The sequence below is a fragment of the Spermophilus citellus genome (assembly GCF_964194105.1).
Source record: "Spermophilus citellus genome assembly, chromosome: 1".
Lineage (NCBI taxonomy): Eukaryota > Metazoa > Chordata > Mammalia > Rodentia > Sciuridae > Spermophilus > Spermophilus citellus.
Window position 1 is genome coordinate 252,230,276 of NC_138182.1, and position 6,013 is coordinate 252,236,288.

Below are 6,013 nucleotides of genomic sequence, written 5' to 3' on the forward strand. Positions count from 1 at the left end.
CAGAGATACTAAAAGATTATGTCAAAACAACTATGGAGGGCTGGGTTGTGGCTCAGTGGTAAAGCACTTGCCTGGCATGCGTGAGGCACTGGGTTCCATTCTGTGCACCACATACTAATAAATAGAAATAAAGGTCTATTGACAACTTAAAAAAACTATGGAATTTTCTATGATAAAATGATGCACAAGTAGGACATGATGATTGCCACCTATAATCCCCACTACTTGGGAGATTGAGATGAGGCCAGCCTAAGCAATTTAGCAAGATCCTGTCTCAAAAAAGGCCAGCAGCATGGTGAGGGGTGCTGGGCAGAAGGCTTGCCTACATGCTTGTGGGTTCAATCTGTAGCACTGGGGAAAAAAAAATACCCACACAGTTATAAGTGCCATAAATATAAAAAGTGATGCCTGATGGCATGTTAGAAGTTAAATAGTATTCCTCGAAATTTTTATATTGAAGGCCTAATTCCCAGAACCTCAAAATGTGAATGTATTTGCAGGTAGATTAAAATGAGGCCATCAGGGTGGGCCCTAATCCAGTCTATTGGTGTATTTATAAGAGGATATTTGAACATGCAAAGAGACAAGGATGCAAAAACATACCTGGGAAAGACCATGTGAGGACACAGGGAGAAGGCGGCCATCTGCAAGCCAAGGAGAGAGGTCTGGTGGAAACCAAACCTTCTTTTTGGATTTCCAGTCTCCAGAATTTTGAGAAAATAAATGCCCATTGTTCAAGCCTCCCAGCCTGTGGTACTTCATTATGGCTGCCTTACCACTAATACAAGGAGTCTGGAAAACATCCCAAGAAAGCTGCCCTTGAACCAGTGCTGGGGGGTTGAGTAGGAGCCTATCACTTGCAGAAGAGAGGAGAGCACATTCTAGCCAAAGGGCGCATGGGAAGTCCCAGAAGTGTGAAAAGCATTTTAGCAAAGAGCACCACTATGTTTTACATGTGGTTTGTCCCCCAGGATTCAGGTGGCTGGTGCTTGGCCCCCAGTGTGCTAGTATTGAGGTAGTTTTAAGAAATAGAGCCTAGTGCAAGGTAATTAGGTCATAATGGTGTTGTCCTTGAAAGGGATTAAGATAGTTTTGTGGGACCCTGGTCAGGCCTCATCAGAGGATTGTTATAAAAGAGCAAGACAGGCCCCTGTGAGCTCTCTGGTTTCCCATCTCATCATGTGATCTCTCGCCACATTGCCACCATGATGCCATCTGCTATCATGTGACATAACCAGGGATGCACTTCACCAGAGCTGGCACCATCTTGTTTGGACTTTCAGTCTCCAAAACTATGAGCTAAATAGATTTTTTTTTTAATAAAACACCCAACCTCAGGTATCTTTCTATAACAATGGAAAATAGACTAACACAACTACCAAGTTCAGAGTGTTAGGACGGAAAGTGTGCATGTGGAGCTACTGAAGATGAGTCTGGAAAGCCTGATTCAAATGTCCATTAAATTAGTTTGTAGCTAGTAGTATGCTGGTAGACTGGGGAGGAGAGCCCTGGTTCATAGTATTCACTGGGTCCCATGTAAATATGCTCATCATGGCTGATACCAAAATTTCAACACCATTTATTAAACATGGAGTTGGGAAGATATGCATAGTTAGCTCATCATTATTTAATATTTTGCCAAAATAAATTCAATACACAAAATAACCACAGGTACATAGATGATGGTAAAGCATACAATAATAATTTGGAAACGATGAGCTTGGGATATTTACTATCTTTGATTTTAACAAAATTATTTAATTATAAGGTCTTGAAACTTAATTTTGAATAACGGCTATGTTTAAATATAGCTCACAAATTCCCTGAAATTTAACAAGCTACTCTCATGAGTTGGTGTGAGCACACCGCTGTTTACATCTACTACTTCCTAAATGACTGTAGTTACGATGAGTGGCAAAAGATAAGTAGTGCATTGTAAAATGTATCATTGAGTTGAGATCTCTCCCTGTCTTTCACAGACAGACAGACAGACAGACAGACACACACACACACACACACACACACACACACCTTTAAAAGAAATTTGAGGGAATTCCTACAGAAAGTAAAAGATTATGGGCATCAGAGGAAGAAGAATGGCAGTGGTAATCAAACCATGACAGAGGAGGAGAGATGAGCTTGAGCCTTAAGAAGAGAGGTAAGAGTCATTTTTGGAATGCAGAAGGAAGATAAAGAAGATGAAGAGCGCCAAAGAGATCGGAAGAAAGGAGATTTTGAGATGGAGAGAAGGGAGGGCAAGGATTTTGTAATTGGAGGCCTGACATGATCTCAGCTTCTTAGTCAAACAGAAGATAAGATGGCTTGCATATCTGCACTGATTAATGTATAGGTTAGCCAGTTTTTATCTTGAAAGCCAGAGTATTGCAACCTTAAGGGAGTAGATAAGGGAGGGGGAAAGAGTTGGATTCTGGCAACTAGAGACCATCCAGTGAAAGGACTGGGGGAGGAAGGCTGCCCATGGAGATTCAGGACCAGGACCATCACACACGTGGGAAGGCATTGAGGTAAGGATATGCAGAACAACCTGCCAGGGAGCCTGCGCTGCACTGAGTCCGCGGAAGCAGCCAGATGGGGCCTCCTCCCTCCCGACCCCTCCACCCTACCTGCTGCGCTGCTTCCTGCCCCCTACTTGCCGTCCTCTCTGGGTCCCTATTTTCTCACCCCCGTCACCCCTCCTCACTCTGGCATCATCTTCGTTCCTACCAGAACATTCTGATCTGCAGACAGTGTGTCCCAGCAGCCCATCTTTAAGCCTTGTGGTTAAGACCTGTCATCTCCCTAACTACCACCCGTGGTTTTCAGGGTCCTGGGTGTCCCCACTGCCTTCCCGCCCTTTCTTCCTCAACCTTCCTGTCTTTCTCTCAGTGTCACCCACACGTTCTCGGCTCCACAGCACTCACCGTGATCTTCTAAAACGCGATCCAACAACCCTTCACTGTAGCTCCTAAACCCTCCAGTGGATTTTTTTTTTTTAACACTTAGCACCAATACCAGCTTCTTTTGAGACTGAAAATCAAGACCAGCATCCCATCTCTCTCCCCTCCATTTCCTACCCACAACCACTCTGCCTTCTCTGTGTCTGGAGCACAACAGTCCCGTAGTGCCTGCCCCAGGGTATTTGCATTTGTGTTTCCTCTACCTCCATTGCTTCCTCACCCTCCACTCACCCCTCCTCACTGAGGACTCAGCTCAGTGTTATCCAACCGGCCCATCTATTCTGCACTGACCCACTAGCGTGCATCATAGTATCCCAACTGATTTTCCTCAGAACATTCATGGTCATTGAAATTATGTTCTGTTCTCTGATTTTGTCAGGGGTCAGCACACTGCAACCAATGGGCCAAATCTAGCACGAGTCTGTCATTGAAATGAGGTTTCATTGACACGAGCCACCTGCATTTGCTTGCGTGTTGTCCAAGACGGCTTCTGTGTTACAATGGCTGAGTTGAGTACAGTAGCGCGACAGAGACCATATGGCCTGCAAAGACTGGAATATTTACAAGCTTTCCCTTTCAGAGAAGACCTGCTGATCGCTGCTCACTTGTTTACTGTGTGCGCATGTCTATTGTCTACCTTCTCCCACTAGAAAGCCAGGGAGAGAGGTGGGTCATGTCTGTTTTTATTCCCTACTGTATCTCCAGTACCCAGAAGGCTGTCGGTCACCACTGCACAAGGTGACGAAGAGTGAGGGTCACACTAAATAAAATACTTGACAGCTAATGTTGCCCCAGCCCAACAATAACAGCATTATTAGTGCTATTACTAATAACAATAAGGGCTAAAGTGTATCAGCAAGTGTTAGTGCTGCCCTGGGCACGGCGTTAGATGCTTTGCCTTATAGTATTTAATGATTACATCAACCCCCAACGAGGCAAGTTTCATGTACCCATTTTATACACCAGAAAACCGAGACAGAGTTCAAGTAATTGCTCAAGATCTCACTGTTGACCAAAGGTCTCTTGAGCCTATGCTCTTCTTTCTGCCCTCGGTACTCTAGGAAGGACCTGAACTTCAGCATCAGACAGAACTGGGTTCAAAAATCAGACCTCACATTGGTGCAACTGAGCCCTTGGCAATCTGTTGAATGAGAAGCTGGGAAATCATCACCTACTTTTCAGAGTTTTGAGGGCGAAATAAGATAGATAAGGCAGTAAGCCAGCCCCTGACACATAGTGGGTGTTCACGAGAGTTATTCTTTTCTTATTTTTTGGGACAATGGCTATACTCATGTCTTCCCAGGGAGACATTCCACTGTCTCCCTGGGCCTCAGGTGGGGCAGGAGTGTTGAGCGGGCTCTCCTGCCTGGTGAAGCTGCTGGGCTGCATCCTCATAGCTGGCTCGGCACTCACCAGGTCTGGAGGCCATGTGAATCCTTTCCCCTTGGCTTCTCCCTTTGACCCTGGCTTCTGCCTCCATTGGGAACAATCCCGCGGCCTCTCTAACTGCCTTCCCTTTGAGACTCAGAGTCTTATGTAGACCTCTTCTGTCTCTACCAGCCCACATGAAGCCCCTTGTTCTGATCTCTACTCCAAGACGAGCAGAGGAATTTCAGCAGAAGGTGACACCCAACCTTCACTGACTGCCTGTGGTCTCAGGACTGGCATTTGTGTCAGTGCAGAGACTCATGAAAACAGGGAAAGTCCCGAAGAGTTCTGAAGGAGTTTTAATATGCTGGAAATATGATAAATTTGTTGTTGCCAGGAAAGACCATTTGGGGAGAGGGAGTTGTGGGAAGAGTGACAGGGTAATATATTATGGGTTGTGAATTAGTCATGGGGCTCTTTGAATTAAACAAGAAAAACCAACCCCGGCAAACTTAGCAAGGAGAGTGAATTTATGAGCAGCATATCAGGTAGCTTGCAGAATCAAAGGGCAGGGCTCCTTTTTCTAGCCCTAAGTTGAATTAATACCACTTACCACATACACCTTGATATGCTGAGTGCAATACAATAGGAATCCTCTAAAACTCATGCATGTCCATGTATGTCCAAATTGAAGGCACTCTATAAAATACCTGACTAGTACTTCTCAAAGTGTCAGGATTGTTGAAAAGAAGGAAAGACCGAGAAACCATCACAGACCAAGGAAGCCTAGGGCACCTGACAATGAAATGCAATGTAGAATTCTGAAACAACACACATGAAAAGGTGGGGGGACATTTTTGGAAAAACTAGTGAAATCTGAATAAAGTCTGGAGTTTAATTCATACTAATGTACCCAAAGTGTCTTCTTCATTTTGACAGATGTATCAAGATACTGTAGGATGTCAGTTCAATAAAGGAAGTCTCTATACTATCTTTGTAACTTTTCTATAAATTATTCCCCCCAAATGTGTGTTTGAGTGTGTGTGTGTGTGTGTGTGTGTGCGCGCGCGCGTTTAAATAAATCTGCTCAGAAGAAGTTCAAGGGAATTCACTAAGGCCCAAAGGAAGTCAAAGCAAAATCTGAAATGATAAGTGATTCCCCAGCAATGAGCAATGGGAGACAGGCTTTGAGATTCTTGCAAAAATTGGGTCCTTCAAAGGACTACCCCCTTAGAATCAAGCAGCATTGAAAATTTACAACTCTTGTCAGAGGTACTGAAATGAAAACTTGACAGCTTAGGCCTTGATTTGGTCTGAAAAATGGAATCTCCCCTGAGAACTCATAAACACAAGCAGTTCTTATTCTGGTTTAAAGTTTAAATTTATAATACTTGTTATGAGCTAGATTATGTGCCCCCCAATCATATGCTAAACCTCTAAACCCAGTACCACAGAATGGGACTGTATTTGAATATAGGCCTGTTGAGAGCCACAGCCAAAGGGGCCCCAGCAAACTTCCAGCTGCCGGCTGATGATTGGTTCACAGTGGCCCCAGCAACATCTAGCTGATTGGCTCCTCTGCGGTGATGTTCATTGGGCTGTTTCCCCACCCTTCAGACTTCCAGCTGATGATTGGCTCACAGCGGCCCCAGCAACATCTAGCTGATTGGCTCCTCCACGGGAGCTGC